At 46.7% G+C, this 27,711-nt stretch overlaps 1 long non-coding RNA gene across 1 annotated transcript; it reads right to left on the bottom strand.

Moving 5' to 3' along the window:
• Window positions 1-2,310: 2,310 nt before the first annotated feature.
• LOC140598349 (uncharacterized) lies at window positions 2,311-27,592 on the bottom strand. Its single transcript, XR_012000722.1, has 3 exons — window positions 27,355-27,592; window positions 3,216-3,288; window positions 2,311-2,509 (listed from the first exon to the last, which is right to left on the bottom strand). It is a non-coding gene; the product is annotated as an uncharacterized lncRNA (long non-coding RNA).
• Window positions 27,593-27,711: the final 119 nt, after the last annotated feature.

Genomic DNA, 27,711 nt, shown 5'->3' on the forward strand with positions numbered 1-27,711 from the left:
CACTTTCTGTCTGAGGATTCTGGTAAATTCCTCCCTATTATCTCTTCAGTCTTTTCCACCATTTGCTCCGTTTTTGGAACCTTTTCTTGGGTGGAGCTTCTCAAACTCTTCCATGTCTAGTAATTGCCTTTTCATATTTTCCATTTTTCTTTTTTTTTCCCTCTCTCTCGTGCTGAGTTCTGGGTGAATTCCTCAGCTCCATCTTCCAAAGCACTAATTGTTTGTTCAGCTCCACTTGGTCTAGAGCTTCCCCCATCTGTTGTTTTTATTTCAAGTATGGGATTTTTTTTTTTCATGTCCGGTGTTTCTAATAGTTCCTCTTCCATATCCGCTAACTCTTGTTTGCTTCTTCCTTCATCTTTTGAGGATTCTAAACACGCTCACTTTACAATCATTTCCACCTTGCTCTACTGTTTTCATCCGGAGGGAGTTCATCTCCTGTCAAATGCTTTTGTTGGCAATCTTTCTTCACTTTAGTTTTCCCTGTTTCTTTTGTGCTATCCATGGAGATGTTTCTTCTTTTGAAATGTGTCTGCATCTTTCTATTTTCCTGTTTTGTATGTCTCTCTTTCCCTGGAGAGGCATGTGGAGTCCTGGGTAAGAGCTCAGGTTCTGGAGGTGGCCTGCATGCCTGTCTTGGCTCTGTGATTCAGGGGCTGTGTGACCTCAAGCAAGGGTTTCTTCACCTCTCTGAGCCCTCATTTCCCCAGTTGGGAGGATTGAGTGAGCTGGTGCACATAAAGCTCTTAAACAATGCCTAGAACATAGTGAGCGCTTAATACATGTGAGATGTTTCCACATGTTTGGAGAAAATAAGTGAGTTTGGGTGTGGATAGAAGCGGTGCTCAAAGCATTAATTCTGAGGACCATTTGGTAGCAAGTATAAGTCCAGGGTTCCTGAGGGTGTTTGTTCCTCTTGCTCAAGTCTTCTCATGGCTCCTCATGCTCCTGTCCTCTTTGGGTATGTGATTCCTGTAGTCACCAACCACTTCCAACACATGTCATGTACAATGCTGGTGGGAAGTAGGGTTACTGTTATAAATGCTACCATTTAGATGGGTGAAAAGGAGGTGACACACAGTGGTCACTGGTCCAGCATTTAAACCACAACCAGCTGGACAGGGATGGTGAGGTCAGAGCTGTGGTTGGTGAATATCACTGCGTGTTGGCAAAGAGTGAGTTCCTTGGTCACCAGGCTGACTCTTCACGTTTTGCCTATTGATAGTATCTCCCTTGCCCACATCTGCAAGACCCTTCATAAGCAGAGCAGTGGAGAGGATTCTCTGCCTCACAGCTATCCTGCCTCACAAATCACTTCCTGCTGTCCAGTTACCTGAGAAATACCTCATCATGGAGTTGTGAAATGATAGAAATTTCTGGGGAATTTGGTGGAAAAAAACTTATTTTAAATCACATCCCACATCTACTGTCTTTCTGTGTCTTTTCTGTGTCTGGGAAGTGCTTGGGAATCTGTATTTTTAACAATCATCCCAGGTGGTTCTTATCATCATGAAAATTTGAAAAAAAAGAAAGAAGATTTGAAAAATAATTACCTTAGTGGTTGAGCAATCACACACCTGAGTTTGGCAGACTTGGGTTTTATAGCACTGCAACCCTGAAACACTTGCTTCTTCTGGGCTTACACTACATGTCTCTCACAGCACCCTCCCAAAGGCTATGAGAAATCATCGATGTATTCTCTCATCCTCGTGTTTTTTCTTTTTTTTTAAGATTTATTTATTTATTTATGATAGACACAGAGAGAGGGAGAGAGAGGCAGGGACACAGGCAGAGGGAGAAGCAGGCTCCATGCCGGGAGCCCAACGTGGGACTCGATCCTGGGACCCCAGGACCCGCGCCCCAGGCCGAAGGCAGGTGCCAAACTGCCGAGCCACCCAGGGATCCCTCATCCTCGTATTCTAGTACTGAGTCTCCCAAAGTGTAAGTCTGAATGACACATGATCTGAGTCCTATGAGCCACTGGAAAATAATCTAACTGACTGGCTTGATAACATAAAAACAGGAATGTGGGGCATCTGGGTGGCTCAGTGGTTAAGCTTCTGCCTCTGGCTCAGGGCGTGATGGTCCTGGGATCGAGTCCCATGTCGGGCTCCCTGCATGGATCCTGCTTCTCCCTCCGCCTGTGTCTCTGCCTCTCTCTGTGTGTCTCTCATGAATAAATAAATAAAATCTTAAAAAGAAAATTCTACACCCCAGTTCAGGTTCCAGTTTCTGTCTTTCTTGTAGTGGTAAGTGAGAGGAACACAACTCAAGCTAATTTCTGCAAAAGAGACATTTATTGGAAGCGTCACCCAGCCAGAAGAGCAGGGATGCAGCTGACCAATCCTGCAGAGACTTCTCCCTGCCCCTCTGCCTTGCTTTTCTCTGTGTGTCAGTGTCATTCTCTCCGACAGGCTTTGTGCTGATGGCAGAAACATGCTCCTGGCAGCTGCTATGACTCACTTCTTTCCGCACCAATACCGAAGGATAGGGTTTGTATTCTCTAATCCTAAAATTTTTAATTACAAAGAAAGGCTCTGAATGGCTTAAACTGGTTGGGGATCCGACTTGATTTTGGACTACCTGTTTATAAGGGAGGAGAAGATGCATTTCCCAGAAGAGTCTTTTCTGGGTAGACAGAACAATAGATGTGCTCTGCCCAGAAAATCAAACAAATGCAAATTAAAATGGCATTAAATCCCACCGGAATGAAATGAAATGAAGATGCCCAATGCAGTTTTATTGCTGGGCTAACAGATCACTAAAAAACTTAGTGACTTAGAATAACCCAATGTATTCACTTATATTTCTATAGTCAGAAGTCCGACACATCTTTTTGGCTAAGATCATTGTGTCACCAGGGTCGTGTTCCTTCTGGAGGCTCTAGGGGAGAATACATTCCTTGCCTCTTCCAGCTTCCAGACCTCTCCCACATTCCTTGGCTCATGGCCTCTTCCTTCTTCAAAATCAGCAACCTAGGGCTGAGTCATTCTCACTCAGCTGTCTTTCTGGTTCCCTTCTGCTTCCTTCTTTCACTTCTAAAGACACTTGTGATTATATTGGGCCCATCTGGGTAATCCAGGGTAATCACCCCATCTCAAGATCAGCTGGGAAGCAACAATGCTCCTTTGTTATATAAGGAGACCTCCTCAGGTTCCAGAGATTAAAGGGGACATCTTGGCACGAGGGGTGGGACAGTGTATTTTTCTACGTACCACAGCTGCTAAGAGTGTAGTGAGTAGATCCTCTCAAATTCTTCTGGTAAAGGTGTACATTTGCACAAAATTTCTGGAAAGAAAGTTGGTAGTTTGATAAAATAGGTCTTAAAACGTTCATATTGGTTCTTTCAATGATCTAATAATCTGTCCCAAAGAAATAATGTTAAATATGTGTGGGGGTGGAATTTATACACAAAAATGTTCATTACCACTCTACTTATACCACCAAAAAACTGGAAACAACCCTAATGTCCAGTGGCGGTAAGGCTAAGTAAACCATATGACATCCATATAAGGAAACATTTTGTTGACAGTAAAAAGTTTGTTTCTGAGAAGCTTTTAATGAAATGAAAATATTTGTGTGCCCTGATGTTAAGTAAAAAGAGGAGGGCGTTTGTACTTTCTGCTCAATTTTGCTGTGAACCTAAATCTGCTCAAAAATAAATGAATAAATAAATAAATAAATAAATAAGTGGGGCGCCTGGCTGGCTCACTTGGTGGAGTATGCGACTCTTGATCTTGCAGTTGTGAATTTGAGCCCCATCTTGGGTGTAGAGATTACTTAAAAATAAAATCTTTAAAAATAAACAAATAAAATAGGCTCCTTAAAAAAAAAACAAAGTCTATTACTTAAAAACAAAAACCAGGAGTTTCAATTTCTAGAAAAATGATCATGCAATCCCCATGTGCAACACCAAGTTTTACAAAATCTGGATCATTGTGTAATGCCTGTCAGAGCCTTTTTGTGCATTTTTTGCTTTCAGTGTTTGGAACTTTGTTTTGCCTTCTAGTATACACATTAAAATGAGAATAAAAAAGAGAAGATCACAGATACAATATGATCTAAGATATGTATATATATTTTTAAAAACCTAGAAAAGAGAAAGTTAATGATGATCGTTACCCTGTGGGTGGTGGGATTACGTGCAGGTGAATTTTCCCTATGTATCTAGCTTTGATTTCTTTCTAAATTGCCCCTTACATGCAGAGAATCAAGTTGATCATCATCCTTCATGCATGGCCACTTCTATTTATTTATTTGGTCTGTTTGCTGGTTATTTTGATAATGGAAAAAGTACCCCCACACCTAGTATTCAAAATGAAAGCACCCCAAAGCATACCCAGAACCTGAATCCCGTATTTCTTTCTTTTTTTCCCCCTCTCCTTTTTATATAGTTTTATTGCATCTATTGTGTGGTATTGTGCCAATACCCTTCCAAAGCCCTTTTCTTTCATTTTCTTCCTAAGAGTCTTAAGAGGAGGGAAGCATGTTTATTCTTAAAAAGAATTCTACATTCGAACAGGAAAGGTGGATAGAATAGTAACTGACAAAATGCCCTTTTAACTATTTATTTTTCAAAGCATCCATAATCATTCCAGTTTTACCCTTAGTTCAGGAGAGGTAGTTCAATGCCTGGGTGTGTGGTGATCAAATCCCACTCATGGTGAAGGCAAGTGTTTGAGGAATGTGGGACCTGAGCCTTTCTTGTGGGGACACCCACTTTCACTGGTCTCATTCTCTAGACTGTGTTAAGATGGTGTCAGGCCATTTCTGCCTCACGAAACACAGTTGACCCACCTGGAATCCAGATGGATAAATTCAAGGACAATAGCCCAAGCTTCTTCAGGTCAAATTAATTATAGCCCCCGCCCCGCCCAACCTCGTTGCCCTGCTTGACATCCATGTTCAAGAATTTCCCTTTTAGATCCCTGGGTGGCGCAGCGGTTTGGCGCCTGCCTTTGGCCCAGGGCGCGATCCTGGAGACCCGGGATCGAATCCCACATCGGGCTCCCGGTGCATGGAGCCTGCTTATGTCTCTGCCTCTCTCTCTCTCTCTCTCTCTCTGACTATCATAAATAAATAAAAAACTTTTTAAAAAAGAATTTCCCTTTTATCTCTTAAACACTTAGTAAAAATTTCACCTGGAGACTTCTCATGAGCATCAGCTATATGTCTTCAGACCAATAGGTCTTAACCTAGGCATGAAGAAAACAAAAGATGGGAATCACTTGGGAAGCTTTTAAAAAATACAAATGCCTGGAACCAACCCCATTCTAAGAGTTTCTGTAGGGCTGACACAAGAATTTTTTTTTTAAGATTTTATTTATTTATTCATTCATGAGAGACACACACAGAGAGGCAGAGACACAGGCAGAGGGAGAAGCAGGCTACCTGCGGGAAGCCCGATGCGGGACTCGATCCCAGGACCCTGGGATCACGCCCTTGAGCCAAAGGCAGATACTCAACCACTGAGCCACCCAGGTGCCCTTGATGCAAGAATTTTAAAGTACTCCCCCAAAGGCCAGCTACGTACTCTTGGTTAAGAACCATAGTGTCACACAAGGCTCATGCCTGTCTTTGTCTTTGCCAAACTCTTCAAGGCAAGTCCAGCTCCCCAGCTACCTGGCTTTTAGCCCTGTGTCTCAGGAAACAGATGTCCATCTTTTGTTTTCCTCATGCCTCCCTGAAAATTGACATTCACCTTCTGACTATCAGGAAAAGAGCCAACCGTCCTTGAGAGATGCTGGTGTTGGCTGTTTTGCATACTTTGGCCACAGTAGTTTCCTGCGGACATTTCAGATCTCTTTCTTTCTTCTGGCCAATCTCTGCCTATTGCTCTGTCTCTTTTTATCTCTCTATCCCTTCCCATCTCGCATTTCAGATTACCCTGCAGGTCAGCTTTGTTCTTTTCCCCATAGAACAGGCACCTGCAGGCTTCCATCCTCCACTTCTGAGACCTAAGAGGCAAAAGGATTTCTCTCTCTAGGATTAGTTTGAAAGATCCTGCAGAAAGACTTCATTTGAGAGGCAGCTCAAGTAATGGCTTAGAGCAAGGGCTCCAGAGCCAGAGTTCCAATCCTGGCTGTGTGTAGACAAGCAAATTATTTAAACTCTTTGTGTCTCTGTTTCCCCAACTGTAAAATGATGATAATTATATCTACTCCACTGAGCTTTGGGGAAAATCAGTGAACTAATGACACACTCAGAACAACTCCTGGTACGTGGTAACTATTGTATAGGTAGGTGACCATACCCTCCCTCCGTGATGGCCCAAGAATGTTGTTGTTATTGTTTTTTAAAGATTTATTTATTTATTCATGAGAGACATAGACTGAGAGAGGCAGAGACACAGGCAGAGGGAGAAGCAGGCTCCACACAGGGAGTACAATGGGGGGACTCAATCCTGGGACCCTGGGATCACGACCTGAGCTGACAGCAGACACTCAACCACTAAGCCACCCAGGGGTCCCCTCAAGAATGTTTAATTTGCTTTATGAACTCAACTCTCTGAAAGTAGAAGAGACATGATGAGCTCTGTTGCTGGACCTAATTCTACATGTATCAATATTGGTTTACAATGTAGAAGTGATATCAGGGAGCCCTTTATGGTACAAAAGGGACTTGGGCCAGTAGGACATATTTCGCCATGTTCACTTCACTTTAGGAAAGCAGATTTTGACCAGTTGGGAAATTTGCATGAGTCAGAAAGTTCAAAGGAGAATGTGGTTAAACAAGGACGTAAATCTCCAGAAATAAAATTCTCATTATACTATCACAGATTAATCAAGGAAGCATGCTTGGCCACTCTCTCCTCCCCCTCCTTTGTATGTTTCATCCCCTTCCAAGTACTTTCCATATGACATCCCAAATTTGCCTTGGCCTTTCTTCTCATCCCCACATCACCCACCCACTCTTGTTCAGGCTACCTTTATTTTGCAGTGGAGCTGTAGCTTCAGCTCCCCAACTGGCCTCTTCCTGTCAGCTCTGCACCTTCCACAGTTTCAACATGTTCTTTACCCTCTACACTGCAGCCAGAGTGATTGTTTTGAAATACAAATCTGATCGTATTCTTGCCATCCCTATCCCACTTCCACACCCTAAAACCACTCAATGGCTTCCTGGAGCTTTCAGGATAAAGAAAAACAGCTTTAACAGCCTACTGGGCTCTGCAGAGTTGGGCCATCACCTGTCTTTCCAGCTCTACCAGGTCCACCTGCCCTGTCTCATTCTTTCCACTCACTGTTGTGGGCCTTCCTTTGGGCCCACATGATCCTCAAGTCTCCCTGTGCCACAGGACCTTTGAATGTGCTAGTTTCTTCCTGGAACACTCCTCCTCTTGCCTTGAAAAAAAATAATAAACTTTATTTTTCAGAGCAGTTTTAGGTTTACAGTAAAATTGAGAGTACAGAGATTTATCATATATCCTGTCTTTCCCTACCACACACACACACATACACACACACACAAGCAGCCTCCTGTACCATCAAAATCCCACACCAAATTCCTACACCAAAATTCCACACAAAATGTACAATGGATTGTACACTTTTTACACTACACTCCATGAATCAATATTGACACATTATTATCAACCAAAGTCTATTGCTTACACTAAGGCTCACTCTTGGTGTTGTACATTCTATGGATTTGCATAAATGTATAATTATAAATATCCACCCTTATGGTATCATACAGAATAGTTTAACTGCCTTAAAAATTCTCTGTGTCCTACCTATTCAACTCTCCTTCTGCCAGACCCTTAGCAACCACTGATTTTTTTCTTCTTCTTCCATAGCTTTTGTGCTGAATAGTATTCCATTGTCTGGACATATCACAGTTTATGTAGCTACTCACCTACTGCAGGACATCTTGGTTGCTTCCAAGTTTTAGCAATTATGAATAAAGCTGCTATAAACATTTGTGTGTATGTGTGTGTGGACAAAGTCTCCAACACATTTGGGCAAATTATAAGGAGTGTAACTGTTGGATCCTATGGTAAGAGTATGTTTAGTTTTATAAGAAACTGCCAAATTATCTTCTCAAATAGTGGTGCCATTTGCGTTCCAACTAGCAAGGAGAGCTCCTGCTGCTCTGTACCCTCCTCAGCATTTGACATTGTCAGTGCTTTGGATTTGGCCATTCTAATGGGTGTATAGTGGTATCAAATTGTTTTCATTTGCAATTTCCTAATGACTGTGATGTTGAGCATCTTTTTATATGCCATTCACCATCTGTATATTTTCTTTGATGAGATATCTGTTCAGATCTTTTGCTCATTTTTTAAAAGATTTATTTATTTATTCATGATAGACATAGAGAGAGAGAGAGAGAGAGGCAGAGACACAGGCAGAGGAAGAAGCAGGCTCCACACAGGGAGCCCGACGCAGGACTGGATCCTGGGACTCCAGGATTGCGCCCTGGGCCAAAGGCAGGTGCCAAACCGCTGAGCCACCAGGGATCCCCTTTTGCTCATTTTTTAAAGAGGTTTTATTTATTTGTTTGCTTGTTTGTTTGTTTGTTTGTTTGTTTATTTATGAGAGAGAGAGCATGGGGAGGAGCAGAGGGAGAGGGACAGACTCTGTGCTGAGCATGGAGCCCAATGTGGGGCTCAATCTTAACAATCCTGAGACCAGGACCTGAGCTGAAATCGAGTCGGTTGCTCAACCAACTGAACCAACAAGGCATCCCTCTTTTGCTCATTTTTTAATTGAATTGTTTTCTTCTTTCTTTTTGACCTCAGTAAACATTTCCTCTTCATCTTTTAGACACTAATTCAGTGATCCCTTTTTGCATCTTAGACTAGATTTAAAAAAAAAACAAAACTCATAAATTCTTAGAGTGCTTTGTACCTCTTCTTCACAGTTATCAGAGTTGCAATTTTACACTATTTGCTTGAATATTTGAATACTGTCTGTTTCCCTGAATCTGTAAGAGCAGGGACCACATCTGGCTTTGTTCTCTGGTAAATCAGTAGTTTCTAGTATTCTGCCTGACATGTGAGGGGGTGACAGGAGCATTTGCGGAGTGAGGAGTAAACTAATAACCTCGCTGAGAAAGAAAGTAGAGTGGATGACAAGGGTCATTTAAAGAAACCACTGCTAATACAGGATGAGTCCAGAATTTCAAAGAGCATGTCTAACAGTGGGAGGAGGCAGAGGGCCAAAAACAAATGCCAAAAAGCACAAACCTGTGAGGCTGGTGTCAAGAATACTAATGTGTAAAATGAGCTGAGCCTTCAACAAATGCCTAAGACCACAGAAAGCCTGATTTAGAAAATTATTTGGAGCAAGAAAAATAACAAGGAAGAACCAGGCGCCACACTTAGTGGAAGGGGCATAATTTTTTTTAACACATGTTTTTCTCAAGAATAGTAATTCTTGGGGCATCTGGGTGGCTCAGTGATTGAGCGTCTGCCTTTGGCTCAGGTTGTGATCCCGGGGTCCTGGGATCGAGTCCCACATCGGGCTCCCCTGCGAGGAGCCTGCTTCTCCCTCTGCCTGTGTGTCTCTCATGAATAAATAAATAAAATCTTAAAAAAAAAAATAAAAAGAGTAGTAATTCTCAAACTAGAAGTGTAAGGGCAAATTCCAGAAGAAGAATATCAAGCCTAAGATCAGAGAAGAGGTGTGGGAGCATCTGGCGAAATTACACAAGCTTCAGCTTCAGAGGAATCTCATCAGAACTTGGAGATAAGATTACAGAGCCACTGTCCATGAATTCTGAGAAATTTGGGAAAGAAGCCAATAGCCAGGGAAACACGAGATGTTTCTTAGTTCTCAAAAAGGGAAAGAATGTGCATTTGGGTTAAGTTTAAGTACCTCTGACTTCCAAACGTGACATTGATTCATGGCACAAACGTGGACCACAAGTGTGATGGGATATGTAGAGAGTGGAATTTCCCATCTTCCTACCTTGATAAGCTACCGTTTTAAGGACAGCAGCCAGCAAGGCGGAGGCAGCAGACCACCTCGGAGGATGCCCTTGTTCCTACAATGATGTCACGAGTGAATGGTACCTTCGGTCATACAGCTGTAGGCAGCGGGGTGCCGTCATCCCGAGAACACGATGTAACTGAACGTTCCCTCTGGCCTACAGCTTGACAAACGCCGTTCTCTGTAGTTTTGGCCCACCTCGCTGGTTGCTGGAAGCAACTGGACAGATTTGCACAGATACAAGGAGCCCGGGAAGAAAAGGGTCAGGACCCACCTCTCAACTTGAGGCTAAATACTGTTGGATGTTCTCGGGCTGAACCAGCCAAGAGCTCCCCACCTCCCAGAGAGTACCTAACCGCGCCCAAGGGGAGGTGTCAAATGTCCCTTGATTATTTGCCAGCATAGTGTGTGGCTGAGGCTGATGCACCCTCCGCAGCCGAGGACCCGGAGGAAGAGCCCCGCGTGGCTTGGTCCTGTGTGAGCACGACGCGAGGAAACTCGGGGCGCCCGAGAGCAGGGCTGGAACACGGCCTGGGTGGGGTGCGGCGGGTGCGGCCTGCGGTTCTCGGGGAGCCTGGTCCCCCAGCTCCGCTGCACAGCGCACACGGGCAGCAGGGGGTAGCGGTTTTCATTGAGTTGGTGTCCTGGACTGAACAGTATTTCTCCCCCCACCCCCCTACCCCCCAAATTCAGGTTTATCTGAAACCTCATAACATGAACTTATTTGGAAACAAGGTCAGTGTAGATATAATGAAGATGAGATCATTCTGGATTAGGGTAGGCCCTAAATCTAATACAACTGGTATTCTTATAAGATGAGAGAAGGACCCACAGAGACACCCAGGGAAGAAGGCCACGTGACCACGGAGGCAGAAATCATAGTGAAACACGACAAGCCAGGGAACACCAAGGATTGCTAAGAAACACCAGAGACTGGAAGAGAAGCATGGAACAGATCTTCCCTCAGAGCCCCGGGGAGGAACCAATCCTGCCAACACCTTGATTTCAGGCTTCTGGCCTTTCAGCTGTGAGAGAATCCACTTTTATTGCTTTAAGCCATCAAGCTTGTGGTACTTTATTGTGGCTGTCCTAGAAACAAATTGATTTGGGCATGTAGGGATTTGAGATATGAATCTGGAAAGTAAGAAATGATTTGAATCTTATTTGAATTCCAGTCTGGTAAAACAAGTTATCCCAGTTCCAGATTATTAAGCTGTTGTCTTATCTGTTCTGATAAATCAAGAAAATGCTAAAATGACAACGTCTTAGAATATTTTTGTGGATAAACCAGAGAAATGTGGGTTAGATGATAGCCACAAGTATGAGAGTTTATTAGCTAGCTGAGCACTCTTTTGGACCGATTGATTGATGTCGATCCACTGAAGATGGCACGCCTCTCGGTCCTTTATAGTGACTTGGCTAAGACTTGGAATGTGTTTCTTATTAAATATATAAGTAATATAGAGTTGGTAGGGATAAGATGATAGATGGCAGATCCCACATCCAAATCAGTCAAGATAGCTAGAATGAAATTTTATGGCGAAAAAAATGTAAAGTTAGGGTTCAAAAAGTTATCGTGCAAAAGTGAACTGCAGGAGATCTGTATTGAGAACAACTCATATGGGAAATTTTCTAGACATTTACAGTTGATCCCAGCTTAAAAGGAGACAGCGATATGCCTTGGTTACTCAAAAAGGCAATACAATTTTAGACCACATTGATACAGATTCACTAATAACAATTAATTCTGTAATCAAGTTCCTTACCAATGGTTAAAATGATTTTCATATAAGTTATCAAAGTGTTTACTGGGGAAACCAGACAATTCATGGTTAACTTTGAGACATAAGAATGACGAGGTACATGTACTGGTGAGGGAAGGATTCCCAAGGAAAATGCCCAGAATACAGGAAATACAAAATGAGCAGCCTTGAGATTCCCAACTGTTCCTTCCCAATGAAGCCCTTCTAGACTGAGCAGTCAGAGACGCTGGAGCCGACCAGGCAGGAGCTGCAGGCATGGCACTGTGCTGACCACAGGGTAGACTAGCAGATGAGCAACAAGGCATGAGCAGAGGCACTGTCTGACCAGCCCAGACCTCACCAGCACTCTCCAGTCAACTAGGTCAACTGATACTTTGCAAATCCAACACAACATCTGAAAGACTACTTTCTAACTTTTATTTAGAAATAATATTAGACTTTCAAAAAAGTTGCAAAAGCATTCCTATATACCCTCCACTCAGCTTCCCCAAATGTTAACATCGTACACAACCATAGTACAATGATCAAAACCAGGACGTTAACATTGATATCCTTAGCTAATTTACAGATGCTATTCAAATTGAGTCAATTGGCTCACTCTTCTCCCTTTTCTGGTCCAGAACCCAGTCCAGGCTCTCACATGGCAGTTACTTGTCATGTCTTCTTAGTCTCCTTCAATCTGGGATAGTTTGTCAGTCTTCTGAAAGATTTTTCCAGAGTAAAGTTAACAAACTAGAAAATGTCTAGAATGGTGAGGGTCTGGAAAAGCAAGAACCCCAAGCAACTGTTGTCAAAACTGGAGCTGTCAGTCTCGAGTGGAGAAGTGTTAAGGGGGCACATTACTTGTCTTCAAAAGCCTGAAGGACCCTCACGCAGAAGATGGAGTAGAGTATTCAATATTGCCCCAGGAGGTGGAAATAGGACCAAGAGGTGGAATTCCTATTAGGAAGATTTCAGCTCGCTACTAGCCAGAACATTCTGTCAGTTAGAACTAACTAATCATACACAGGGCCTTGGCAGAACTAGGCAGGATCCAGGCAGAAGATAAGCCTGGGTGATGAGAAGCCAGAGAAAGGGAAGGGGAGTGAGAGCAGGAACAGCCATGGGGCCGCTGGCAGGGCCCTCCTGCCTTAAGGATGTCCGACTCAGCAGGGAGAGGAAAGCACACAAAGGTTTGATTGCCAGGTCTAGTTGAGTAGGTTAGCAAGACAATAGCAGGAACAGAGCCGCACTTCCTCTAACAGGTTTGCTTGCCCAAGTCCACTATTAACAGGCAGTAGGAGGCTTTGCCCATAGCCCTCCCAGCAGACTGTCCAGCCTGCTCACTCTTGCAAGCTCTCTAACTCTCATGAGGTGGAGGGTGTCCCCAGAGGGGCAGAAATTATATTCTTAGGTCTGGGAATTTGGAATCGGTGCAGAAACACAGGGGCCCCTCCTAGGGGGTATTGGGGCATGCTGGGGCTGGAGAGGTACCAGATCTGTGGCATAGACTCTAGTTTGGACAGTTCCTATGGCTTCCTGGCCTGAGGTCCTTCAAAGGATGTTAATCATATGTATTTGAAATGCATATCATTACTGAAAACAAAGCCAACCAAGTGGTAACAAGGAAAAGCAATTGGTTAATGTGTAAGTTAAGATCTCACATGTCTGTTTTTCAAAACCAATCAATAGCCAAGATTTTTCTGCCAGGTTAGCTAAGCAAACATTTAGTCCACCAACATCCTCGTGAGAAAGTAGCTCATGAGAAAGTAGCTAATGACCGCATCACAATGCAGCACTGTCAATCCTGTGTTCTTGTCCATCTACCTGGCCGCAGATCGATGGAAGGTCTATCTTGCCATTCATCCATCCATCATTCGTCCTTCCAGCCATCCATCTACACCTCCATCCATCAAGCCAATATTTGTTTAACTTCTACTATGTGCCAGTCCTATGTGGGACACTGGAGGTATAACAATGAAAAGAAAAATCTTTCCCAGTCTCAAAGTGCTAGAGGTTGAGTGGGACCTAGAGGGGGATGGAGGTAACAAAACAATGAAACCATCACTGGGTGAAACGTAGACTTAAACTAAGAAAGTTTGGATTTCCATTTATAACTCCCCAGTTGAGCAATTTCTACAGATGATTCAAAGTCATCTGTAAGGAGGGAGGAAAAGTTATTCGAATTGCCATAGGCAGGTTCAGATTTTATGTGACTCATGAGAAATTCTTGGGATTGGAATCAGAGTCAACGGAATTCAATTTAATGAATGTGCACTGAGAGGAAAGGGATCAATACCCAATACTTCAATACTACTTTCTCAGACCCAAGATTATGAGAGCCTCTCTGACAAGCTGACCTGAGGACCACTGGTGGGAAAGGCCCCCCAGAGCTGCCACCAGGAGGGGAGGCAACTGTGAAGAGGTGACTTGATCGTCACCTTCCAACCCAGATGCGCTAGCAGGATGACCTGTGTGTAGAGGCCCATCTGTGGAGTTTTCTGGATTGTGACATGGACAGCATGGGAGTGTTCTCCCTTGAAGAACCACCAGGGTCTGTGCAGAGATCCGAACTGTTGATAGCATTACATCTGTGAGGGTGGGGAGCAGGGAGGACTGTCTGTGGTCCATGGTCAGTGCTCATGCCTCAGCTGCAGGCACTTCTTTTTTTGCTCACGGGCCCCCAGAGATGGCTCACTTTCCCAGCCATAAACTGGGAACATTGCAATTCCCTTCTCAACAGAGTTCTTCAGACGCTTAACAGCTACATGGAGAAGCTATGTGGGCCAGATATACAACTAGAACAGGGATGTGTTTTGGAAACCAGCTCTGCCAGCATTTTCACATCCTTAGATGGGTAAGCATCACCTCCTACTAATTTTCACTTTGATCTTCGGTGAGAAAAGTTGTTGACAGAACCCGAAATCGTTTGTTGTTTTGCCCTACTTCACGCAGTAATTTCTTTGCTTTTTTTTTTCCTTCCTGTTCTAACATTTCTAAGCCTAACTGTGCTGTAAACTAGGGTAACACAATGTACCTCATAGAGTGACTGACAAGGTATCAAGTGTCTACTACTAAGGCAGGGCTGGCAAAGGTGCAGCATGCGCCAGAAGTCAATTTCCACCCCGGTCCTGTCTTGCTCCCATCCTTAGCTCTGATGCGGTCAAAGTACTCAAGACCAGCTCACCAGCAGGGGCCCTTAGGTGGCTCAGGTGGTTAAACATTTGCCTTTGGCTCAGGTCATGATCTCAGGGTCCTGGGATGGAGCCCCCCGTGGGACTCCCTGCTCAGCAGGGAGTCTGCTCCCTCTCCCTCTCTGCTCTCTCTCTCTCTCTCTCTCTCAAATAAAATCTTTTTAAGGAAGGGAAAAAAGAAGACCAGCTCTACAGTTATTGAACACTTGTCATAATAAGCCAGGCACTGTTGCTATGTGCCCTTTTGTGTTAACTCATTTCATTCTCACATCAGCCCTATGGGATACACACAGTTGCTACCCCCGTTTCACAGGAAGGAAAGAGGAGCACAGAGAAGTTCAGTAACCTGGCCAGCATCATACAGCTGGGAAACAGTAGAGCTGGTATACGCATCCACATGTTCCATTCCCAGAGCCCCTGCTCCCGAATAATGTATGATGATGCCTTGTAGTGTGTGTGGTAGAGACACAGACTCATGAAATGAAGGTTACTTCTTTTTTTGAGAGAGAGAGAGAGAGAGAGAGAGAAGGAGAAAAAGAGTGAGCAGGAAGGGGAAAGGGAGAGGGGAATCTCAAGCCAACTCCACACTGAGAGTGGGGTCTGACACAGAGCTCAATCTCATGACCCTGAGATCATACCCTGAGCCGAAATCAAGAGTCAAATGCTTAACCGACTGAGCTACCCAGACACTTGGAAATGAAGGTTACTTCTAATCTGTACCAAACCTTGGCCGAATGGTGCTTAGTTCCACCTGCTTTTCCCTGCCTTTCTAAATCATCTCAGTGATGTTTTAATCAGCTTGTCTCTCTTGATTTGTTTATGCTGCTCACCTCCTCGGGAGTAATTTGACCTTTTACACTTTAACAGTACTAAATGGTCACATGCTTATGAGAGAGAGAGAGGGAAGGAGAGAGAGAGAGAGAAACAAGATTAACATAATACCATGTATCGTAAATAGTAGCCTGGGTCCAGCTGGACATAAAAACTCAGGCCAAATTGGGGCAGGGCAGGGTCAGGGAGGAGGATCCTCTTTTGAATAACATGTTTAGAAACTAACATTTTGCCCTCAAAAGGCACAGTGCAAAATAAGAATTTCCCATGTCAAAGAAGCCTGGGAATGGTACAGACTGCAGCTCCAGATATGATGATCAGTGTGAAACAGAAAGAGAGGTCCAGTGTAGTTGGTGCCAAGGTAGAGGATGCAAGGAAGACAAGACGTATAAGCGTCACTGTGGAAATCTATGGTGCCAGGAGATGTGCCCAGAAGCATGAGGGAAGGGAGTGCCCAGGCCAAGGATGGGGGCCAGTGGGCGGCATTTACTTAAAGGGACTCTGCTGGGCTCTTCGCCTTGGTGTCAGAGACAGGGGTATCCTGGCTTTCATATAAACTGAGGTGAGCTAGCCCACACTTATGCTTCGGGCAGTGATCATCCCCCTTGGTGAGTATCAGGATGCAAAGATGAACCAAGGAGCCCCTTGTCATTGTTTTCAGACTCCCTGGTCATTGGAGAGCTTCTCCCTCCCCTCTGCTCCTCCCCCTGTTCATGCTTTCTCTCTCTCTCAAATAAATGAATAAATAAATAAATAAATAAATAAATAAATAAATAAATAAATAAAATCTAAAAAAAGAAAAAAAGGTGAACCAAAGATCACTCCTCAGGAAGTTTACCATCTACTGGGACAGATGGACCGGCAGGCATATGATGCCCATGCTGTGTAACGATTGCTTTTGTGGACCTGGGGAAAGAGGAGCAAAGAGAGAAAGCCAGGCCCAAGATGATGTCTGGGCTGTAGCTTGGAGCACAATGTGGTGATTTCCAGGTGGGTGGCACTGGAGGGTCATCATTCTAGCAGAGACACGGTATCAGCAAAGGCACTAGGGTCTGAGTGAGTTTGGCCCGCGCTGGGAATCATGTTGTTGCCTGGAGCCCAGGGTCTGTGATAGATGGGGCGGGCAGGGTGGGCAGAAGTCAGGTCACGGATATTGCCTTTAGTTTACCTTGAAGGTGCCACCTCCTCTGATGGTTTGTAAGAACTTTGAAGGGGATGGACTTTGCCTGCCTGCATGCCACTGGTCCCTGGAGCAGGACTTTTCACTATTTTTTCAAACGACAAGGTCACAAGCCATCAGTAGATGATGAAATCAACTTTTTCAAACTACATTCTTAAAAAAATAATAATGAAATAGATCAGAACAGGGCTTTTCCAATGATCTGTCATTCACAAGCTGACTTTTTTTAAAAATTCCAATCTGTCATGGACTGATACTTTTGTAAACTGTAATAAAGCAATAAAAATGAATTAGTAGAAAAGGGATCATGCTCTTGGATGTCACAGCAATGTCAAATTGCTATAAAAGTTAAAAAACAAACAAACAAACAAATAAAAAAATGCTTACTCTTGGGACACTTGGGTGGCTCAGTGCCTGAGCATCTGCCTTTGGCTCAGGGAGTGATTCTGGGGTCCCGGGATCAAGTCCCACATCTGGCCACCCGAGGGGAGCCTGCTTCTCCCTCTGCCTGTGTCTCTGGCCCTCTCTCTGTGTCTCTCATGAACAATAAATAAAATGTTAAAACACAAACAGACAAACAAAAACGCTTACTCTTGAGTAGCTCTACTGAGAGGTAATTCACACACCGTACAATCCAGGCTTTGAAGTGCACAACTCATTGGTTTTTAGTATATTCACAGAGTTGTGCCCTCACCACCACAGCCTATTTTGGAACATTCACATCATGCCTGAAAGACGACTTCCACCCATTAGCAGTCGGTCCCCTTCCCCTCCAGCCTCTCTTCCACAGCCCTTGGCAATCACTAATCTACTTTCTCTACTTGAGATTTGTCTGTTCTGGATACTACATGCAAATGGAATCATACAGTATGTAATCTTTTATGATTGGCTTCTTTTTTTAGCATAGTGTTTTCGAGGTATGTTGACACTGTAGCACTGATAAGTACCTCAGCTCTTTTTATGGCCCAGTACCATTCCATTGAGTAGATCCAGTCCATCCTGTCGACCCATTCATCAATTGATAGACATCTGGGTTGTGCCTACCTTTTGGCTGTCACAAATAATGCTGCTGTGAACATTCACATACAAGCTCTTGAGTGGACATACATATTCCCTTCTCTTGAGTACATACACCCAGGAGTAAAGCGGCCAGGTCATAGAATTCTGTGCTTCTCTCTTTGAGGAAACGTCACATGTTTTCCCGAATAGCTGTACCATTTCACATTCTCAACCAATTTTTTCACATCCTCATCAACACTTATCTTATAGCCGTCCTCGTGGGCATGAAGTGATATCTCTTTGTGGTTTGCGTTTGCATTTCCCTGATAGCTAATGATGTCAAGCATCTTTTCATACACTAAACACTTACTCTTAATTTCTGCCCTTATTTCCTTCCTGGCTGGTGATAAGCAGTTCACAGTCCTCGCTGCAAACAACACTGGACTGGAAAATGTGAGAACATCTCACAGAAGGAGGTTCGGTGGTGTTTCAGAAAACGTTCATATCAGTTACATCACGCGTGTATGTCTGGGATTGAGATGTAAAGCGTATTTGTGTTTCTTACTCACGGAAAGCCTCCCCAGCCTCCATCTTCGTGGAGAGTGGAACAGCCTATCCTTGAAAGGGGTCACTGTCCTTCCAAACACATGTCATGGCCAAGTGCCACTGCCCCAGCCCTGGGAAAATCTGACCGGCAGCTTCAAAATACGAAGCTAATCAAAAAAGGTTTAAATCCCAAAGCAATTTAATTAATAAAATCAACCCACTCTTTTGAACCCAGTGAAAAGTTTAAAAGACTTTTTCTATTGTGTTTTAATGCCCAATTAATTTAACAAAAGTTTTTAATACCTGATGTTATTTCATGAAAATGTGATTGCTGCAAAGAGTTGGTTTGTTCTGAAGTATAAGCAAAAGCAGGTCATGCCCAGGTCTACCCCTGGTGGGAGTGTGTGTGCTTGGCACTCGCTTGTACATGTGTTCATGCACAGGTACACACGTGCAAACGTCCTTGCTTTAACGGATGGTACTGCTTATCCATATTCCCTGCAGCATTATTCACAATAACTAAGCAGTCCACTGAAAGATAGGTGGATTTAAAAAAGGTGATACGCGCAAGCAGTGGAATGTTAGGCCGCCTAAAAAAATAAGGAAATCCTGTCACATGCTACAACATCTTGGCGGCATCATGCTGAGTGAAATAAGCTAGTCACAAAAGGACAAATAATGTATGGTTCCACTTACACGAAATACTAGGGTGGTCAAAACCATAGAGACAAAGTGGGGGGGGGGGCCAGGTGCTGGGGGAAGGGGCATGGGGCACTGTCAAGCAATGGGTACAGAGTCTGTTTGGCAAGATGAAAAAGTGCCATAGATCTGATACGCAACAATGTGAAAAGACTTAATACTACTGGACTATACACTTAAAGACAAAGGTGATAAATTTGATGCTATGTATTTTTTTAAGATTTTATTTATTTATTTATGAGAGATACAGGCAGAGGGAGAAGCAGGCTCCCTGCAGGGAGCCTGATGTGGGCTTCAATCCCAGGACCTGGGATCACGACCTGAGCCAAAGGCAGATGCTCAACCACTGAGCCACCCAGGTGTCCCACTCTACGCATTTTTTTTAAACCACAATTTAAAGTAAAAAATTTGTAAAAGATGATGCTAGTCGCAAGCAACATCACTTGACAGAACTTGGGTGTTGGAGCTCACACAATTGGCTGTAAAGCCCTGCTCTGTCCCTTCGGAGCTGTTGGGTGAAAACATCAAACCTTGAGTGACACTTGAGTGCTTTCAGCAGGGAAGCAGCTGGTTCTCGGTGCTAGCAGGTGGGTCAGCTGGGAGTCAAGCGCCTGACAGGTTGAGGGGAATCCAAGGGGCTGTGACTTCCAGGTGCAGTATGCAACCACAGCCCCTTCCCATTGCACGTCTGTCTGCCTGTCTGGCTGTTGTCTGGTCTCGGGGAGCCAGTTGAGAGCACTGTGGTGGTAGTACCCGGAGCTCCCTGTGGTCCCCCCTCCCTGAGGATAGCCTCCCAGCCACTCAGGTCTGGGTTATTCCCTCTGAAAACAAGATCCTTGGAAAATTCTCTGAAGACCTGAGGTATCCAGTCTTGGGGTTCCTTGTGAGAGTCTTTTACCAGCTCAGCACAGCTGCCTGCTTCATAGGAGGCAGCCAGAGACAAACTGCAGGATTTTAGGTGTGTTCCAAGAGCAACAGTGGGGACTTTCTGTACCCAGGAAAATTTCTCAGCCAGTCGAGGCCTCATCTCTTGGCTCAAGGTTTTGCCCTCATAAAACACACACATTCCTGAGATCATACTAATACTCTTACAATTAATTAATTTCACCGTTTCCTGAGCTTTTATATAGAGAATATTCATCCAGACTTATCAGTGACTGTAAAGTGGGGTTATAATCTCTGCTTTTACAAATGAACATTTTAATGAGCACCTACTATACGTCAGGCACTATTCTAGGCTCTTCCTCCCAGGTTAGCTTTCTCTGTGTAGTAAGGGGTTCAGAGACCACACAGAGCCAGGTCTTCTACATGCGGTGCTTTTCCCAGAATCATTTTGCCTCAGTGTGAACCATCGGGCAGGGAGCAGGGTTTCTTGGGAGCAAAGAGCACGGCAGAAAGGTCCCTAAATGAGGCAGGCCTGCCAAACGGAGGAGTACACAGTCAGGGGTGGCAGGATGGGGGGCCACAGGAATGGGGAACCCGGAACTATAGTGGCCTCTGGGCCAACCTGCCCTGCCTGAGGAGCCCTCCCCGTCTCCTCCCTGGGCCCTCTCTCTGATGTTGCAGCGAGGTCACTGGCTGGAGAGGCAGACCGACCCAGACTCGAGTCTCCGTAAGCCTCAGCTCCTGAGCCAGTGCAGGGCGGATCATCAGAGTGCCCAGCCCTAGGTGGACATGAGGAGGCAGAGAAATGATGGACACCAAGTGCTGGACATCATCCTGGTGCATGGTGGGAGCTCAGAAACTGCGGCTCTGGGCGCGCCGGTCCTCCCCCTCATGGGTCCCTACCTCCTGACCCCCATCCTTCCCCACTCCTGCTCCAGCCAAACCTCCACCCTTGAAAAAGCTGCAGGGAAGGGCACGAGCACCGAGCACCGGGGGTGGGGCGGCTGGCGGGGACAAGGGAGAGGCAGGGCAGCGACAATCTCCACAAGCTCCCTGTCCTCCCTGAGGAGGCCTGGCCCTAGGGACCAAAGCCGAACTCCCACCTTCCTGGTCACTCCACCAGCATCTGGGCATTCAGCGGGGCGTCCCAGGGCCTGTCCCACTGTGCGAAGGGCTCAGAACACTGAAGAAAGACCTAGAGCTGGCAGGTGCAGGGTAGGCCTTGCTGGGCTCGCACCACCCGAGGAGTGCTCGACACAAGCTCAGTCTGATGTGGTGGCGGGGACCCTCCTGCCATTGCTGCTGGTGACGTCCAGAGGAGGTGAGGGGTCTTTGGAAACCCTGCCCCTCCCCCCCACCTGCCCTGCAATCTTCTCATCATAGCGGGGAGTGTTCCACGGTGGCTGCCTACTGTCATTCTTGGGGAGATGCCTTAACCTACACCCCATCCAGCTCCAGGTCCCTTCAGCGAGACTACAGAGAAATGTCTTCCTATGGAGACAGTGCAACACAGTGGGAAGACTTAGGCTTGTGTTCAACCTCCAGCCACAATATTTACTGAAAGTTCTTCAGCCTCTTGAAACCTTGGTTTACTCACATCTCTAGTGACTATAACAACACTTACTCTGTGAGGTTATTGCAGGGCATAAATAAGATGACATGGGAAAGTACCTAACACACTGGGTACGCATAAAAGATACTTGACGTACGTTGTTTCCTTCAACTGCTTCTGGAGAGCACATCATAGCTCAGTCGATCAACCAATTAGCACCCTGTTCCTTTCAGACTGTTATTTGGTGCCCCATAAATGATTACGGGGGGGAGGAGTAGTCTCAGCCCTGGAAATCTTTCTATATGATTGAGGGAAGCCATAATCCATGGACTCTACTAGCAAACCAAGATGGTGCCACCCATGCCTCCCCTGGGTCCTACAGACACTGGGAGGCCACCACTGCTGCTCTCAGGCCTGGCATGGCTACGAGGAGTTACTTTCTGATAAGAAAGTGGGGTCTGCAATACTCATCCAGGGCACTCTGTCCTTCTGTTGAGGAGGATCTCCTCAGATGGGTCTATCAATTATCAAAGGCCCTCTCCTGAAACGGAGCTTGTAAGAAGATTCTGGCTGTCTCTGTAGAAGGCAGAGGTGCACCTCTGTAAACTAGGCTGCTGTGGACAAAAGTGTTCTCACGGAGGAAGGGACAAGGCCAACATTCCTCTCCATTTGATCCCTAGGCATGGGGTGGGCGCCGTGCTGTTAGTGGCATAGGGGCCAGAAGCTGATGATGACTTTGTGCGTGAGACTCTGGGCATGTGCAGGTGCTGTTGCTAGGGGATACAGGGGCCAGAGTGTGCTACCAAAGCGGGAAGTGTCATGCCTCTGATGGCTATTATGATTGTATGTTGCCCTCCTAACATACTTTGCAGGAAGAAATTACTGGCACATTAGGAAAGCTGTCAATAGCAGAAGAGCTGGGCAGCCCGGGGGGCTCAGCCGTTTAGCGCCGCCTTCAACCCAGGGCCTGATCCTGGAGACCCGGGATCGAGTCCCACGTCGGGCTCCCTGCATGGAGCCTGCTTCTCCCTCTGCCTGTGTCTCTGCCTCTCTGTCTCTCATGAATAAATAAATAAAATCTTTAAAAAAAAAAAAGATTTATAAAAAAATAGCAGAAGAGCTAAGCAGCCAAGCTGCCTAGGTTTGGGGCAAACCCCTAAACTTCTCTGCCTTAGTTTCCTCATCCAAAATGAGGACAATAGTGTCCACTCCCAGGCAATGTGAGCAGGGCACTGGGAACAGGGCCTGGCGCAGCAAATTTTCTACATAGGCGTCAGCTGCTATTTTTTTTTAGTCATGTAAAATATTTGCCCTTCGGTGAGTTCTCCCACGTTTTCTCCTATCATTAGTGACTAAAGAAAAACTGCCCAGTTCTTTTTTCCATTATTCCACTTCCCATTTCTATTTCCGGCCTTATCTCACTGGCTATCATGTCAGCCCTTCTTGAGAGTGGTAAAAACCACGACGAATATTTGAGCAGCACTGGAGGGTATTATGCTGAGTGAAGTAAGTCAATCGGAGAAGGACAATCATTATATGGTTTCACTCATACAGGGAATATAAAAAATAGTGAAAGGGATCATAGGGGAAGGAGAGGAACTGAGTGGGAAATATCAGAGAGGGAGACAGAACATGAGAGACTCCTAACTCTGGGAAATGAACAAGGGTTGGTGGAAGGGGAGGTGGATGGGGGGTGGGGGTGACTGGGTGACGGGCACTGAGGGGGACAGGATGAGCCCTGGATGTTATGCTATATGCTAGCAAATTGAGCTCCAATAAAAAAAAATATACAAAAAAAGAAAAAAAAAGAAAAAGAAAGAAAGCTGCGTTTTAAAAAAAAAGAAATGAAAAATTATAAAAAAAGAATATTTGAGCGGTTCCAAGAAGGATGGATGTGAGATGAGAGTGGCTAAAAGTAGAGCCCTGGCTGGGACACTGGTATAATAATTTAGCTGTGGTGTGAAGATGGCACGACTGTGGATAAAATCCTAGAACCCCATGGGTTGTCACAAGTTAGTTCCAAAATACTTTACAATTTGTTACTGTTTATAAAAGTGTTTTTAGTTCACAAAGCAAACTCACACACCTGGCCTTATTTTCATCTTCACAAAATTCAGCTGCACTGAAGCTTCAGATATGAGGCATGGCCATGTAGTGTTTAAGACAATGGCTCTGGGGAACCTGGGTGGCTCAATGGTTGAGCGTCTTCCCTTAGCTCAGGTCATGGTCCCAGGGTCCTGGGATCGAGTCCCGCATAGGGCTCCCCGCTCAGTAGGGAGTCCCGCTCCTTCCTCTCTCCTTTTTGCTCATTCTCTCTCTCTCTCTCTCTAATAATAAAATCTTAAAAAAAAAAAAAAAAAAAGACAGTGGCCCTAGAGTTTGGCTTCCTAGCAGTGTGACCATCGGTTACTTAATCCCTCTACATCCCAGCTTCTTCATCTGTGGGGGGCAATAATATGATTCCCATCATTGGCTTGCTTGGCAACGTGGTAAGTCCCCTATAAAGGTTAGCTGTTATCATGAATATCCAGGAACTTTACGGCTTGCAAAGCTCTCTCCTGGTTTCACCTGACATTCTTTGCTACTCACACGCTTGTCACACATCCCCTTGCCATTCTCGCTGCAGTTCAAGCATGGGCTGTCCTGTTACCGCGTACCTCATGAATCTGCCTCCATCTTAAAACCCAGGCTCAGTCAGGGGACAGATGCTCAGCACCCTCTTCAAGAGGGGAAAGCTGCCAACCTGAGTGTCGCCCTGTTGGGCCCTGGAGGCAGGCCATGAGCTCGGTTCCCCATGCCCTGGACACCCACGGTAGCCCCTCCAGAGTGCCCATACAGCTTACACTGCTATTCAGTCATTAGTCCAGGGCAACAGGCCAGAGCCAGACCTGCCCTGAGCAACCATCTGGCCATCTGACCTAGGAGAGATCCTTTTTCTCCCCACACCGAAGTCTTGGTCTCATGTAGTCTAGCCTGGCCCTGGCCCTCTGCCCTGCTGCCAGGAGGCCTACGAATGGGCCCCCACAGACAGGACTTCACCATGAATTCTGCTCCTGGGCCTGTTTTTCTCAGCCATGCCACCAAGACACCCACAGAGGAAGGAAGACAACGGTGACCAGAAGGCAGAAATGAGCACTAGGGACATGTTGGGCACAGCTGACAGGGCTCTTGGGCAGATGGGATCCCAGGGGGAGGCTGCTGGACCCCTGGGGAAGCAGACTTCCAGGAGATGGAGGTTTGGAGGAGCAGTCTGAAGGGGTGTCAGAGGAAGAGCAGGATGTGACAGGGAAGAGAAGGGACAGTGTGTGAGAGGCAGCCGTGGAGACGGGCTAGGCCTGGGGCAGGGCCGGGAGCAGCTACTTGGCTGCAGTGGAAAATCCCAATCAGAGGCAAGAACTCCATTCAACAAATATTTATGGCACCTACTCAGTACAAAGAAGAGGGCCAGGCTGAGTCACTGGGCACAGCCCTGTCCTGGCACCACAGTGTTGCTGACAGAGGGACCTTCAGAGTCCATGAGCAGATGAGGGGCTTAGGGGGGTACAGGAGCCAGGGCAGGTGCCAAGGACCACCTGGGCTTGAGACACCTCAGCCCTGTGGGGACCTGAGCTCAGCAGCCCACGGAGGCCCCGCCCTCTGGGAAAAACTGCTGAGTCACAGGCCACTCAGGACATTGCCCAGGCTAAGCTAGGGTGACCCGGGGGCCGGGGGACCTGAACCTGCTGCCATAGTAGAGCATGGGGAGAGCAGGGCTAGGGAGAGGCATCACAGGCACTAAGAGCTAAAAAATCCTTTTCCTCCCCGCCTCCAGCCTTACCTCCTAGGCAGGCCCAAAGCTGAGATGCTGAGACCGGGGTGTGGGGCCAGCGTAGGGAATGTGGCGCCATGCGGGGAGTGAAGGCTCCGCCTGCCCCGTTCATCTGTTTTTCACCCTGTCCTTCACCCACATCCTCACGTGTCCACCCACTTCTGGGCTCACCCGCCCGCTGCCCCGTTGTCCTATTTTGTCCTGTGGCAACAAGGTCCGGTCCCACTGGTCAGGGTGTGCTGGGTGTACTGGCCCTACCCTCTCCTGCCTCACTGTCTCAGTGTCTAGAATTAGCTCTAGAGCATTGTGCAATTCCAGATTCAGGCTTTGGTCTCAGTGTCTCCAGGATCACTCGAGCAGGCCCCCAAGACGTGGGGTGGGCAGCCGTGGATCCCAAACCGAGCAACTCCACAGAATGGGCAGTAAAGGTCAGAAAGCTCACTGCCTGCAGGAATGCTAACCTGCCTGGTAAGAGCAGCCTTCTGTGGCCATTCCCCAGGAAATGGCACCCAAAAAGGTCAATGCAGAAGTGGGGCTGCTGGTGAGGTGCTATCCCAAGGACGCCTCGCATTTGCAGAGTTATTTGCAGCCCGTGCAGCACTGTCACGTCTGATCCTTACAGAAACCCCAGCATCACAGTGATCTCAATGCACAGAGGAGGAAACTGAGGGTGTTAAGTGGCTTGGCAGCTGCTAGGTGTCAGAACCTGCCCTTGAACCCAGCCGGTCTGATTTCAGGTCCCGCGGTCTTTCCGCTGGACCAACGTCAAGATTCTTTCACTCTTCACCCAACATCAAGTCCAGAGGGTGGCTTGGTGATCGCTGCCCCATCTACGGCAACCCCCCCTGCTCATCCAGTCCTCGTGATCTCCACACCCCTGTGCCTCTGCCCGTCATCCTGGCCCCAGGGTGCCACCTACCCCTTGTCCGGAGGTCCCTTCCTGTCAATCACTACTCTTCCTTTAAGAAATGCCACCCTCTCTGTGAAGGCTCCCTGTATGACCCAGCACAGCCAACCCCTCTCTCTGGGCACCCCCATCTCTCTGCCCCCAGACCTCCACATGCTTGGATGTGGACTCACTCATAGCAATTAACCACTCTGCCCATCAGACAAAGAGCACTATTCCTCTTTGTCCTGGGTGGCTGTTTGTGGTTGGAAGGGAGGAAGGAAGGAAGGAAATGAGGAAGGAAGGAAGGCCAGCCAGAGACTGGTCTTGTGTCATTAAGAAAGAGCTTACATCAGGACGGCTGTCATCTTGAGAAGCTGGAGAAGCTGAGGCCAGGAGAAAGAATGACTTCACTGGCCCTTGAGCCACCCGAGGGTCACATGCCCTTCTCCTTTCAGCCTCCCCCGTGAGGACATTACTCAACAACCCCTCAGCTCCACCCACTCTTCATTGCTTTACTCAAGAAAGGGACAGCTCATGGAGTCATCTTTCCTGCCTCTGTCTTTTTTTTCCCCCACTGTCCATGGAGTCTCCCTAGAGCCACCTCTGCCTTCACTGCTATCCCTGGTCCCTGGTCCCTGGTCCCAGAGAAGCCCCCTGGGTTCTCCCTCAGACCTCCCTCCCCTCCAAGGGAGCCAAGGGAGCAGCCAAGCGTAGATCAATGACTCACTCTGACCTTTGGGGCCTCGAGCTTGGTGAAGACAATGGCACCAACAGTCCTCCTGCCCTCCCTCCCTTGAGCCAAGGGCCAACAATCTAGCCCCGTTTCCTGTAGAGCCAGCCCATTTCCATGTGGGACCCTCGAAACATAGTTCTAGGAAGCCCCGAGGGAAGGCCATCCCAGCTAGCTGTCCAGACTGCTGGGTGTCAGAGCCGTGGTCTGGACAGCTTCTGACAGCCCCTAACCCCATGACAGCACCCTCATGCTCCCCGCCCTCAGCCTGTCAGGATGCTTGCTACCATTAGAATACATTCCCCTGATGGAACCCAGCCTTTAGCTACCTTCTTGGGAAGCCCGCTGATCTTGGTGGGTTACTTACCTCTCTCGGACGAGCCAGCTGGCAGAGGTGGGGCCTCTTGGAAAAGCAAGTCTGGAGGAGGACGCTGGCCCCTGGGCCTGGCATCAGGACCAAGAGTGCCCGGGATTCCCAGGCTAGGAGAGCTGGAGCCAAGGGTAGGTTTACCTGAGAGAGAAAGGAAATGAAGGCTTGCCCTGTGTCCCAATGCCAGGGCCTGGGGGAGGGGCTGGGCGTAACAGGGTTGGCACTGCAGGTGTTAACCGGGGCTGCCCAGCCTCCTGCCGAAAGCAGCTCAGGAGTGCCTCCTGGGTGTAAACAGAGGTGGGAGGCCAGGCTGACCTGGTACCTCTCAAGCCAGAGCCTCCCTGGGGCAGCCCC

This window comes from Vulpes vulpes, chromosome 3 (genome assembly GCF_048418805.1).
Source record: "Vulpes vulpes isolate BD-2025 chromosome 3, VulVul3, whole genome shotgun sequence".
NCBI classification, from domain to species: Eukaryota; Metazoa; Chordata; class Mammalia; order Carnivora; family Canidae; genus Vulpes; species Vulpes vulpes.